The 12,676-nt window shown below is 66.6% G+C and overlaps 12 pseudogenes; all 12 read left to right on the forward strand.

Annotated features, from left to right (window-relative positions):
• Nucleotides 1-574: 574 nt before the first annotated feature.
• Nucleotides 575-693, forward strand: LOC132358429 (5S ribosomal RNA; annotated as a pseudogene).
• Nucleotides 694-1,589: 896 nt separating this feature from the next.
• LOC132358247 (5S ribosomal RNA) lies at nucleotides 1,590-1,708 on the forward strand (annotated as a pseudogene).
• Nucleotides 1,709-2,617: 909 nt separating this feature from the next.
• LOC132358640 (5S ribosomal RNA) lies at nucleotides 2,618-2,736 on the forward strand (annotated as a pseudogene).
• Nucleotides 2,737-3,647: 911 nt separating this feature from the next.
• On the forward strand, nucleotides 3,648-3,766 carry LOC132358431 (5S ribosomal RNA; annotated as a pseudogene).
• An 896-nt stretch (nucleotides 3,767-4,662) lies between these two features.
• Nucleotides 4,663-4,781, forward strand: LOC132358248 (5S ribosomal RNA; annotated as a pseudogene).
• Nucleotides 4,782-5,690: 909 nt separating this feature from the next.
• On the forward strand, nucleotides 5,691-5,809 carry LOC132358642 (5S ribosomal RNA; annotated as a pseudogene).
• Nucleotides 5,810-6,720: 911 nt separating this feature from the next.
• Nucleotides 6,721-6,839, forward strand: LOC132358433 (5S ribosomal RNA; annotated as a pseudogene).
• Nucleotides 6,840-7,735: 896 nt separating this feature from the next.
• On the forward strand, nucleotides 7,736-7,854 carry LOC132358249 (5S ribosomal RNA; annotated as a pseudogene).
• Nucleotides 7,855-8,763: 909 nt separating this feature from the next.
• Nucleotides 8,764-8,882, forward strand: LOC132358643 (5S ribosomal RNA; annotated as a pseudogene).
• A 911-nt stretch (nucleotides 8,883-9,793) lies between these two features.
• LOC132358434 (5S ribosomal RNA) lies at nucleotides 9,794-9,912 on the forward strand (annotated as a pseudogene).
• An 896-nt stretch (nucleotides 9,913-10,808) lies between these two features.
• LOC132358250 (5S ribosomal RNA) lies at nucleotides 10,809-10,927 on the forward strand (annotated as a pseudogene).
• A 909-nt stretch (nucleotides 10,928-11,836) lies between these two features.
• Nucleotides 11,837-11,955, forward strand: LOC132358644 (5S ribosomal RNA; annotated as a pseudogene).
• The last annotated feature ends 721 nt before the right edge of the window (nucleotides 11,956-12,676 follow it).

The following is a 12,676-nucleotide window of genomic DNA, read 5'->3' on the forward strand; positions in this document are numbered from 1 at the left end:
ACAGCTCCCTCCGGAAAAAGCCCACACTCCACTCTTTCACCACGGCCGGGGGCGGGAGTGGGGTCGTGGGCCGGGAATGGTTCTCCGGGCCGGCCGGTCACCGGGTGCAGGGAACTTTGCTCAGCATTTGGCGGAGGGGCAAGGGTGGCCTTGCTGGGTCTAAGGGGTCTTGCCGACTCAATGGTGCCTCCCAGTGGCTTCAGGCCAACTGCCGTCGGGCAGGAGGGCCAGCCTGGCCGCGGCCGGGCTTCACCTAGAACTGTGTGGGCAGACAGGGTGGCGAATGCCCAAAGGACCGTGGGCCACGGGCCCTTAAGCCCCCGGGGCCACGTCCTTGTGGGCGTCAAGCGGGATCTGGGGCAGAGGGCCAAGCTCCTATGGGCCTGGAGGGTCCCGCCTGACCTGAGCTGCGAGGTCTCCCACGAGTCCGCCAATCCCGGGTGCCCGAGGCCTCCTGTCGCCTGCCTTGGTGGGCGGGCTGGGCCGTGCCGGAGAGGGTTGGCTGCCGGGCTGTCGGCAAGCCCCAGCACCAGGGAAGCTAAGCCTCAAGAGGCACCCCGTGGCCCCCGCAGCCTTCTACCGCCATACCACCCTGAACGCGCCCGATATCGTCTGATCCTGGAAGCTAAGCAGGGTCGGGCCTGCTTAGTACTTGGATGGGAGACCACATGGGAATACCAGGTGCTGTAGGCTTTTTTGCCTCCCACTATAAATTCTCCTTTAGGCGCCCACGGCTGATGCCGCCTCCGCCTCTGCAGGCCTCACCTCCTCAGGGCCCTCCCAACACAGCGTGCTCTGGAGGGGGCGCTCCCCGCAGGTCTGGATGGAAATGCGGCCAGAAGGCGGCCCTGGAAGATAGCCATAAACCAGCCGCTCCCGTGGTGGCTGGCCCGCAGCCAGACTGCGCCGCACGCCCAGGTGAAGGCCGTGAGGCACGCGAAGCCCTCGACCTACAACTGGCCGTCCCCACCAGCGCGCATCCACGCCGCAGCCACCTAATTGCCCGTGTGTCTCTATACAGCTCCCTCCGGAAAAAGCCCACCCTCTGCCGTTTCGCTACGGCTGGAGGCAGGAGCGGGGTCGTGGGCCGTGACTGGTTCTCCAGGTCGGCTGACCTCCAGGCATCGGAACTGTGCTTGGCGGGTGGCGTGGCTGAAAGGGTAGTTTGCTGGGGCTAAGAGGCCGTGGCAGCCCAACGGTGGATCCCAGTGGCTTTGGGCCAACTGCCGTCGAGCAGGAAGGCCGGCCCGGCCATGGCTGGGCTGCTCCTAGAACTGCGAGGGTGGACAGGTTGTGTAATGCCCAAGGGACAGCAGGCCACTGGCCCTTAAGCCTCTGAGGCCACGTCCTTGTGAGCGTCGAGCGGGATCTGAGGTGGAGCGTCAAGCGCCTACGGGTCCGGAGGTTCCCGCCCGAACAGGGCTGCAAGGTCGCCCAAGACTCTGCCACCTCCGGGTCCCCGAGGCCTCCTGTCGCCTGCCTGGGCAGGCAGCAGGGCCGTGCAGCAGAGGGCTGGTCGCCGGACTGGTGGTAATTCGCCAGCACCAGCTAAGCTGAGCCTCAAGAGTCACCCCGTGGCCCCCGCTGCCTTCTACGGCCATACCACCCTAAACGCACCCCATCTCGTCTGACCTCGGAAGCTAAGCAGGGTCGGGTCTGTTTACTACCTGGATGGGAGACCACCTGGGAATACTAGGTGCTGTAGTATTTTTTGCCCCCCGATCTGCCTTTTCTTGTCATCGCCGGTGCTCAAGGCTTCCGCTGCTCCCGCCGGGCACTGCTGCAGGCCTCATCTACTCAGGCCTCTCGCAACACAGCGTGCGCCAGAGGGGGCCCACCCAGCCGGTCTGGGTGGACATGCCGCCAGAAGGCGGCCCTGGAAGGCAGCCGCACCCCAGCCTCTCCCGGGGTGGCTGGCCCGGACCCAGACTCCGCTGCAGGCCCGGGTGAAGATCGTGAGGCCCGCGAGGCCCTCGACCTGCCCGTGGCCAACCCAACCAGCGCCCATCTGCGCCGCAGCCACCTGTCTGCCTCTGTGTCTCTCCACAGCTCCCTCCGGAAAAAGCCCACCCTCCGCTGTTTCGCCATGGCCGGGGGCGGGAGCGGGGTCCTGGGCCGGTCCGGTTCTCCGGGCCAGCCGGCCACCATGCGCTGGGAACTGTGCTCAGCGGGTGGCGTGTGGGCAAGGGTGGCCTTGCTGGGTCCAAGGGGCCGTGCCGCATCAATGGTGGCTCCCAGTGGCTTTGGGCTAACTGCCTTCAGGCAGGAGGGCCAGCCCGGCCGCGGCTGGACTGCACCTAGCACTGCGTGGGTGGACAGGGTGGGGAATGCCCAAGGGACCGTGGACCACGGACCCTTAAGCCTTCAGAGCCACGTCTTTGTGAGCGTCGAGCGGGATCTGGGGCGGTTCGCCATGCGCCTATGTGCCTGGATGTTCCCGCCAGAACTGAGCTGCTAGAGCGTCCAAGACTCCACCACACCCGGACCCCGAAGCCTGCTATCGCCTGCCTGGGCGGGCCGCAGGGCCGTGCTGCAGAGGGCTGGTCGCCGGACTGGCGGTAATTTGCCAGCACCAGGTAAGCTGAGCCTCAAGAGGCACCCCGTGGGCCCCGCTGCCTTCTATGGCCATACCACCCTATACGCACCCCATCTCGTCTGATTTCCGAAGCTAAGCAGGGTCGGGTCTGTTTACTACCTGGATGGGAGACCACCTGGGAATACTAGGTGCTGTAGTATTTTTTGCCCCCCGATTGCCCTTTTCTTGTAGTGGCCGGTACTCAAGGCTTCCTCTGCCCCCGCCGGGCACTGCTGCAGGCCTCATCTACTCAGGCCTCTCCCGACACAGCGTGCGCCGGAGGGGGCCATCCCCGCCGGTCTGGCTGGACATGCCCCCAGAAGGCGGCCCTGGAAGGCAACCGCACGCCAGCCGCTGCCGGGGTGGCTGGCCCGGACCCAGACACCGCCGCAGGCCCGGGTGAAGATCGTGAGGCCCGCGAGGCCCTCGACCTGCACCTGGCCGACCACACCAGCGCCCCTCCACGCCGCAGCCACCCGTCTGCCCGTGTGTCTCTCCACAGCTCCCTCCGGAAAAAGCCCACACTCCACTCTTTCACCACGGCCGGGGGCGGGAGTGGGGTCGTGGGCCGGGAATGGTTCTCCGGGCCGGCCGGTCACCGGGTGCAGGGAACTTTGCTCAGCATTTGGCGGAGGGGCAAGGGTGGCCTTGCTGGGTCTAAGGGGTCTTGCCGACTCAATGGTGCCTCCCAGTGGCTTCAGGCCAACTGCCGTCGGGCAGGAGGGCCAGCCTGGCCGCGGCCGGGCTTCACCTAGAACTGTGTGGGCAGACAGGGTGGCGAATGCCCAAAGGACCGTGGGCCACGGGCCCTTAAGCCCCCGGGGCCACGTCCTTGTGGGCGTCAAGCGGGATCTGGGGCAGAGGGCCAAGCTCCTATGGGCCTGGAGGGTCCCGCCTGACCTGAGCTGCGAGGTCTCCCACGAGTCCGCCAATCCCGGGTGCCCGAGGCCTCCTGTCGCCTGCCTTGGTGGGCGGGCTGGGCCGTGCCGGAGAGGGTTGGCTGCCGGGCTGTCGGCAAGCCCCAGCACCAGGGAAGCTAAGCCTCAAGAGGCACCCCGTGGCCCCCGCAGCCTTCTACCGCCATACCACCCTGAACGCGCCCGATATCGTCTGATCCTGGAAGCTAAGCAGGGTCGGGCCTGCTTAGTACTTGGATGGGAGACCACATGGGAATACCAGGTGCTGTAGGCTTTTTTGCCTCCCACTATAAATTCTCCTTTAGGCGCCCACGGCTGATGCCGCCTCCGCCTCTGCAGGCCTCACCTCCTCAGGGCCCTCCCAACACAGCGTGCTCTGGAGGGGGCGCTCCCCGCAGGTCTGGATGGAAATGCGGCCAGAAGGCGGCCCTGGAAGATAGCCATAAACCAGCCGCTCCCGTGGTGGCTGGCCCGCAGCCAGACTGCGCCGCACGCCCAGGTGAAGGCCGTGAGGCACGCGAAGCCCTCGACCTACAACTGGCCGTCCCCACCAGCGCGCATCCACGCCGCAGCCACCTAATTGCCCGTGTGTCTCTATACAGCTCCCTCCGGAAAAAGCCCACCCTCTGCCGTTTCGCTACGGCTGGAGGCAGGAGCGGGGTCGTGGGCCGTGACTGGTTCTCCAGGTCGGCTGACCTCCAGGCATCGGAACTGTGCTTGGCGGGTGGCGTGGCTGAAAGGGTAGTTTGCTGGGGCTAAGAGGCCGTGGCAGCCCAACGGTGGATCCCAGTGGCTTTGGGCCAACTGCCGTCGAGCAGGAAGGCCGGCCCGGCCATGGCTGGGCTGCTCCTAGAACTGCGAGGGTGGACAGGTTGTGTAATGCCCAAGGGACAGCAGGCCACTGGCCCTTAAGCCTCTGAGGCCACGTCCTTGTGAGCGTCGAGCGGGATCTGAGGTGGAGCGTCAAGCGCCTACGGGTCCGGAGGTTCCCGCCCGAACAGGGCTGCAAGGTCGCCCAAGACTCTGCCACCTCCGGGTCCCCGAGGCCTCCTGTCGCCTGCCTGGGCAGGCAGCAGGGCCGTGCAGCAGAGGGCTGGTCGCCGGACTGGTGGTAATTCGCCAGCACCAGCTAAGCTGAGCCTCAAGAGTCACCCCGTGGCCCCCGCTGCCTTCTACGGCCATACCACCCTAAACGCACCCCATCTCGTCTGACCTCGGAAGCTAAGCAGGGTCGGGTCTGTTTACTACCTGGATGGGAGACCACCTGGGAATACTAGGTGCTGTAGTATTTTTTGCCCCCCGATCTGCCTTTTCTTGTCATCGCCGGTGCTCAAGGCTTCCGCTGCTCCCGCCGGGCACTGCTGCAGGCCTCATCTACTCAGGCCTCTCGCAACACAGCGTGCGCCAGAGGGGGCCCACCCAGCCGGTCTGGGTGGACATGCCGCCAGAAGGCGGCCCTGGAAGGCAGCCGCACCCCAGCCTCTCCCGGGGTGGCTGGCCCGGACCCAGACTCCGCTGCAGGCCCGGGTGAAGATCGTGAGGCCCGCGAGGCCCTCGACCTGCCCGTGGCCAACCCAACCAGCGCCCATCTGCGCCGCAGCCACCTGTCTGCCTCTGTGTCTCTCCACAGCTCCCTCCGGAAAAAGCCCACCCTCCGCTGTTTCGCCATGGCCGGGGGCGGGAGCGGGGTCCTGGGCCGGTCCGGTTCTCCGGGCCAGCCGGCCACCATGCGCTGGGAACTGTGCTCAGCGGGTGGCGTGTGGGCAAGGGTGGCCTTGCTGGGTCCAAGGGGCCGTGCCGCATCAATGGTGGCTCCCAGTGGCTTTGGGCTAACTGCCTTCAGGCAGGAGGGCCAGCCCGGCCGCGGCTGGACTGCACCTAGCACTGCGTGGGTGGACAGGGTGGGGAATGCCCAAGGGACCGTGGACCACGGACCCTTAAGCCTTCAGAGCCACGTCTTTGTGAGCGTCGAGCGGGATCTGGGGCGGTTCGCCATGCGCCTATGTGCCTGGATGTTCCCGCCAGAACTGAGCTGCTAGAGCGTCCAAGACTCCACCACACCCGGACCCCGAAGCCTGCTATCGCCTGCCTGGGCGGGCCGCAGGGCCGTGCTGCAGAGGGCTGGTCGCCGGACTGGCGGTAATTTGCCAGCACCAGGTAAGCTGAGCCTCAAGAGGCACCCCGTGGGCCCCGCTGCCTTCTATGGCCATACCACCCTATACGCACCCCATCTCGTCTGATTTCCGAAGCTAAGCAGGGTCGGGTCTGTTTACTACCTGGATGGGAGACCACCTGGGAATACTAGGTGCTGTAGTATTTTTTGCCCCCCGATTGCCCTTTTCTTGTAGTGGCCGGTACTCAAGGCTTCCTCTGCCCCCGCCGGGCACTGCTGCAGGCCTCATCTACTCAGGCCTCTCCCGACACAGCGTGCGCCGGAGGGGGCCATCCCCGCCGGTCTGGCTGGACATGCCCCCAGAAGGCGGCCCTGGAAGGCAACCGCACGCCAGCCGCTGCCGGGGTGGCTGGCCCGGACCCAGACACCGCCGCAGGCCCGGGTGAAGATCGTGAGGCCCGCGAGGCCCTCGACCTGCACCTGGCCGACCACACCAGCGCCCCTCCACGCCGCAGCCACCCGTCTGCCCGTGTGTCTCTCCACAGCTCCCTCCGGAAAAAGCCCACACTCCACTCTTTCACCACGGCCGGGGGCGGGAGTGGGGTCGTGGGCCGGGAATGGTTCTCCGGGCCGGCCGGTCACCGGGTGCAGGGAACTTTGCTCAGCATTTGGCGGAGGGGCAAGGGTGGCCTTGCTGGGTCTAAGGGGTCTTGCCGACTCAATGGTGCCTCCCAGTGGCTTCAGGCCAACTGCCGTCGGGCAGGAGGGCCAGCCTGGCCGCGGCCGGGCTTCACCTAGAACTGTGTGGGCAGACAGGGTGGCGAATGCCCAAAGGACCGTGGGCCACGGGCCCTTAAGCCCCCGGGGCCACGTCCTTGTGGGCGTCAAGCGGGATCTGGGGCAGAGGGCCAAGCTCCTATGGGCCTGGAGGGTCCCGCCTGACCTGAGCTGCGAGGTCTCCCACGAGTCCGCCAATCCCGGGTGCCCGAGGCCTCCTGTCGCCTGCCTTGGTGGGCGGGCTGGGCCGTGCCGGAGAGGGTTGGCTGCCGGGCTGTCGGCAAGCCCCAGCACCAGGGAAGCTAAGCCTCAAGAGGCACCCCGTGGCCCCCGCAGCCTTCTACCGCCATACCACCCTGAACGCGCCCGATATCGTCTGATCCTGGAAGCTAAGCAGGGTCGGGCCTGCTTAGTACTTGGATGGGAGACCACATGGGAATACCAGGTGCTGTAGGCTTTTTTGCCTCCCACTATAAATTCTCCTTTAGGCGCCCACGGCTGATGCCGCCTCCGCCTCTGCAGGCCTCACCTCCTCAGGGCCCTCCCAACACAGCGTGCTCTGGAGGGGGCGCTCCCCGCAGGTCTGGATGGAAATGCGGACAGAAGGCGGCCCTGGAAGATAGCCATAAACCAGCCGCTCCCGTGGTGGCTGGCCCGCAGCCAGACTGCGCCGCACGCCCAGGTGAAGGCCGTGAGGCACGCGAAGCCCTCGACCTACAACTGGCCGTCCCCACCAGCGCGCATCCACGCCGCAGCCACCTAATTGCCCGTGTGTCTCTATACAGCTCCCTCCGGAAAAAGCCCACCCTCTGCCGTTTCGCTACGGCTGGAGGCAGGAGCGGGGTCGTGGGCCGTGACTGGTTCTCCAGGTCGGCTGACCTCCAGGCATCGGAACTGTGCTTGGCGGGTGGCGTGGCTGAAAGGGTAGTTTGCTGGGGCTAAGAGGCCGTGGCAGCCCAACGGTGGATCCCAGTGGCTTTGGGCCAACTGCCGTCGAGCAGGAAGGCCGGCCCGGCCATGGCTGGGCTGCTCCTAGAACTGCGAGGGTGGACAGGTTGTGTAATGCCCAAGGGACAGCAGGCCACTGGCCCTTAAGCCTCTGAGGCCACGTCCTTGTGAGCGTCGAGCGGGATCTGAGGTGGAGCGTCAAGCGCCTACGGGTCCGGAGGTTCCCGCCCGAACAGGGCTGCAAGGTCGCCCAAGACTCTGCCACCTCCGGGTCCCCGAGGCCTCCTGTCGCCTGCCTGGGCAGGCAGCAGGGCCGTGCAGCAGAGGGCTGGTCGCCGGACTGGTGGTAATTCGCCAGCACCAGCTAAGCTGAGCCTCAAGAGTCACCCCGTGGCCCCCGCTGCCTTCTACGGCCATACCACCCTAAACGCACCCCATCTCGTCTGACCTCGGAAGCTAAGCAGGGTCGGGTCTGTTTACTACCTGGATGGGAGACCACCTGGGAATACTAGGTGCTGTAGTATTTTTTGCCCCCCGATCTGCCTTTTCTTGTCATCGCCGGTGCTCAAGGCTTCCGCTGCTCCCGCCGGGCACTGCTGCAGGCCTCATCTACTCAGGCCTCTCGCAACACAGCGTGCGCCAGAGGGGGCCCACCCAGCCGGTCTGGGTGGACATGCCGCCAGAAGGCGGCCCTGGAAGGCAGCCGCACCCCAGCCTCTCCCGGGGTGGCTGGCCCGGACCCAGACTCCGCTGCAGGCCCGGGTGAAGATCGTGAGGCCCGCGAGGCCCTCGACCTGCCCGTGGCCAACCCAACCAGCGCCCATCTGCGCCGCAGCCACCTGTCTGCCTCTGTGTCTCTCCACAGCTCCCTCCGGAAAAAGCCCACCCTCCGCTGTTTCGCCATGGCCGGGGGCGGGAGCGGGGTCCTGGGCCGGTCCGGTTCTCCGGGCCAGCCGGCCACCATGCGCTGGGAACTGTGCTCAGCGGGTGGCGTGTGGGCAAGGGTGGCCTTGCTGGGTCCAAGGGGCCGTGCCGCATCAATGGTGGCTCCCAGTGGCTTTGGGCTAACTGCCTTCAGGCAGGAGGGCCAGCCCGGCCGCGGCTGGACTGCACCTAGCACTGCGTGGGTGGACAGGGTGGGGAATGCCCAAGGGACCGTGGACCACGGACCCTTAAGCCTTCAGAGCCACGTCTTTGTGAGCGTCGAGCGGGATCTGGGGCGGTTCGCCATGCGCCTATGTGCCTGGATGTTCCCGCCAGAACTGAGCTGCTAGAGCGTCCAAGACTCCACCACACCCGGACCCCGAAGCCTGCTATCGCCTGCCTGGGCGGGCCGCAGGGCCGTGCTGCAGAGGGCTGGTCGCCGGACTGGCGGTAATTTGCCAGCACCAGGTAAGCTGAGCCTCAAGAGGCACCCCGTGGGCCCCGCTGCCTTCTATGGCCATACCACCCTATACGCACCCCATCTCGTCTGATTTCCGAAGCTAAGCAGGGTCGGGTCTGTTTACTACCTGGATGGGAGACCACCTGGGAATACTAGGTGCTGTAGTATTTTTTGCCCCCCGATTGCCCTTTTCTTGTAGTGGCCGGTACTCAAGGCTTCCTCTGCCCCCGCCGGGCACTGCTGCAGGCCTCATCTACTCAGGCCTCTCCCGACACAGCGTGCGCCGGAGGGGGCCATCCCCGCCGGTCTGGCTGGACATGCCCCCAGAAGGCGGCCCTGGAAGGCAACCGCACGCCAGCCGCTGCCGGGGTGGCTGGCCCGGACCCAGACACCGCCGCAGGCCCGGGTGAAGATCGTGAGGCCCGCGAGGCCCTCGACCTGCACCTGGCCGACCACACCAGCGCCCCTCCACGCCGCAGCCACCCGTCTGCCCGTGTGTCTCTCCACAGCTCCCTCCGGAAAAAGCCCACACTCCACTCTTTCACCACGGCCGGGGGCGGGAGTGGGGTCGTGGGCCGGGAATGGTTCTCCGGGCCGGCCGGTCACCGGGTGCAGGGAACTTTGCTCAGCATTTGGCGGAGGGGCAAGGGTGGCCTTGCTGGGTCTAAGGGGTCTTGCCGACTCAATGGTGCCTCCCAGTGGCTTCAGGCCAACTGCCGTCGGGCAGGAGGGCCAGCCTGGCCGCGGCCGGGCTTCACCTAGAACTGTGTGGGCAGACAGGGTGGCGAATGCCCAAAGGACCGTGGGCCACGGGCCCTTAAGCCCCCGGGGCCACGTCCTTGTGGGCGTCAAGCGGGATCTGGGGCAGAGGGCCAAGCTCCTATGGGCCTGGAGGGTCCCGCCTGACCTGAGCTGCGAGGTCTCCCACGAGTCCGCCAATCCCGGGTGCCCGAGGCCTCCTGTCGCCTGCCTTGGTGGGCGGGCTGGGCCGTGCCGGAGAGGGTTGGCTGCCGGGCTGTCGGCAAGCCCCAGCACCAGGGAAGCTAAGCCTCAAGAGGCACCCCGTGGCCCCCGCAGCCTTCTACCGCCATACCACCCTGAACGCGCCCGATATCGTCTGATCCTGGAAGCTAAGCAGGGTCGGGCCTGCTTAGTACTTGGATGGGAGACCACATGGGAATACCAGGTGCTGTAGGCTTTTTTGCCTCCCACTATAAATTCTCCTTTAGGCGCCCACGGCTGATGCCGCCTCCGCCTCTGCAGGCCTCACCTCCTCAGGGCCCTCCCAACACAGCGTGCTCTGGAGGGGGCGCTCCCCGCAGGTCTGGATGGAAATGCGGCCAGAAGGCGGCCCTGGAAGATAGCCATAAACCAGCCGCTCCCGTGGTGGCTGGCCCGCAGCCAGACTGCGCCGCACGCCCAGGTGAAGGCCGTGAGGCACGCGAAGCCCTCCACCTACAACTGGCCGTCCCCACCAGCGCGCATCCACGCCGCAGCCACCTAATTGCCCGTGTGTCTCTATACAGCTCCCTCCGGAAAAAGCCCACCCTCTGCCGTTTCGCTACGGCTGGAGGCAGGAGCGGGGTCGTGGGCCGTGACTGGTTCTCCAGGTCGGCTGACCTCCAGGCATCGGAACTGTGCTTGGCGGGTGGCGTGGCTGAAAGGGTAGTTTGCTGGGGCTAAGAGGCCGTGGCAGCCCAACGGTGGATCCCAGTGGCTTTGGGCCAACTGCCGTCGAGCAGGAAGGCCGGCCCGGCCATGGCTGGGCTGCTCCTAGAACTGCGAGGGTGGACAGGTTGTGTAATGCCCAAGGGACAGCAGGCCACTGGCCCTTAAGCCTCTGAGGCCACGTCCTTGTGAGCGTCGAGCGGGATCTGAGGTGGAGCGTCAAGCGCCTACGGGTCCGGAGGTTCCCGCCCGAACAGGGCTGCAAGGTCGCCCAAGACTCTGCCACCTCCGGGTCCCCGAGGCCTCCTGTCGCCTGCCTGGGCAGGCAGCAGGGCCGTGCAGCAGAGGGCTGGTCGCCGGACTGGTGGTAATTCGCCAGCACCAGCTAAGCTGAGCCTCAAGAGTCACCCCGTGGCCCCCGCTGCCTTCTACGGCCATACCACCCTAAACGCACCCCATCTCGTCTGACCTCGGAAGCTAAGCAGGGTCGGGTCTGTTTACTACCTGGATGGGAGACCACCTGGGAATACTAGGTGCTGTAGTATTTTTTGCCCCCCGATCTGCCTTTTCTTGTCATCGCCGGTGCTCAAGGCTTCCGCTGCTCCCGCCGGGCACTGCTGCAGGCCTCATCTACTCAGGCCTCTCGCAACACAGCGTGCGCCAGAGGGGGCCCACCCAGCCGGTCTGGGTGGACATGCCGCCAGAAGGCGGCCCTGGAAGGCAGCCGCACCCCAGCCTCTCCCGGGGTGGCTGGCCCGGACCCAGACTCCGCTGCAGGCCCGGGTGAAGATCGTGAGGCCCGCGAGGCCCTCGACCTGCCCGTGGCCAACCCAACCAGCGCCCATCTGCGCCGCAGCCACCTGTCTGCCTCTGTGTCTCTCCACAGCTCCCTCCGGAAAAAGCCCACCCTCCGCTGTTTCGCCATGGCCGGGGGCGGGAGCGGGGTCCTGGGCCGGTCCGGTTCTCCGGGCCAGCCGGCCACCATGCGCTGGGAACTGTGCTCAGCGGGTGGCGTGTGGGCAAGGGTGGCCTTGCTGGGTCCAAGGGGCCGTGCCGCATCAATGGTGGCTCCCAGTGGCTTTGGGCTAACTGCCTTCAGGCAGGAGGGCCAGCCCGGCCGCGGCTGGACTGCACCTAGCACTGCGTGGGTGGACAGGGTGGGGAATGCCCAAGGGACCGTGGACCACGGACCCTTAAGCCTTCAGAGCCACGTCTTTGTGAGCGTCGAGCGGGATCTGGGGCGGTTCGCCATGCGCCTATGTGCCTGGATGTTCCCGCCAGAACTGAGCTGCTAGAGCGTCCAAGACTCCACCACACCCGGACCCCGAAGCCTGCTATCGCCTGCCTGGGCGGGCCGCAGGGCCGTGCTGCAGAGGGCTGGTCGCCGGACTGGCGGTAATTTGCCAGCACCAGGTAAGCTGAGCCTCAAGAGGCACCCCGTGGGCCCCGCTGCCTTCTATGGCCATACCACCCTATACGCACCCCATCTCGTCTGATTTCCGAAGCTAAGCAGGGTCGGGTCTGTTTACTACCTGGATGGGAGACCACCTGGGAATACTAGGTGCTGTAGTATTTTTTGCCCCCCGATTGCCCTTTTCTTGTAGTGGCCGGTACTCAAGGCTTCCTCTGCCCCCGCCGGGCACTGCTGCAGGCCTCATCTACTCAGGCCTCTCCCGACACAGCGTGCGCCGGAGGGGGCCATCCCCGCCGGTCTGGCTGGACATGCCCCCAGAAGGCGGCCCTGGAAGGCAACCGCACGCCAGCCGCTGCCGGGGTGGCTGGCCCGGACCCAGACACCGCCGCAGGCCCGGGTGAAGATCGTGAGGCCCGCGAGGCCCTCGACCTGCACCTGGCCGACCACACCAGCGCCCCTCCACGCCGCAGCCACCCGTCTGCCCGTGTGTCTCTCCACAGCTCCCTCCGGAAAAAGCCCACACTCCACTCTTTCACCACGGCCGGGGGCGGGAGTGGGGTCGTGGGCCGGGAATGGTTCTCCGGGCCGGCCGGTCACCGGGTGCAGGGAACTTTGCTCAGCATTTGGCGGAGGGGCAAGGGTGGCCTTGCTGGGTCTAAGGGGTCTTGCCGACTCAATGGTGCCTCCCAGTGGCTTCAGGCCAACTGCCGTCGGGCAGGAGGGCCAGCCTGGCCGCGGCCGGGCTTCACCTAGAACTGTGTGGGCAGACAGGGTGGCGAATGCCCAAAGGACCGTGGGCCACGGGCCCTTAAGCCCCCGGGGCCACGTCCTTGTGGGCGTCAAGCGGGATCTGGGGCAGAGGGCCAAGCTCCTATGGGCC

This window comes from Balaenoptera ricei, unplaced genomic scaffold (genome assembly GCF_028023285.1).
Source record: "Balaenoptera ricei isolate mBalRic1 unplaced genomic scaffold, mBalRic1.hap2 scaffold_149, whole genome shotgun sequence".
In the NCBI taxonomy this organism is placed as follows: Eukaryota; Metazoa; Chordata; class Mammalia; order Artiodactyla; family Balaenopteridae; genus Balaenoptera; species Balaenoptera ricei.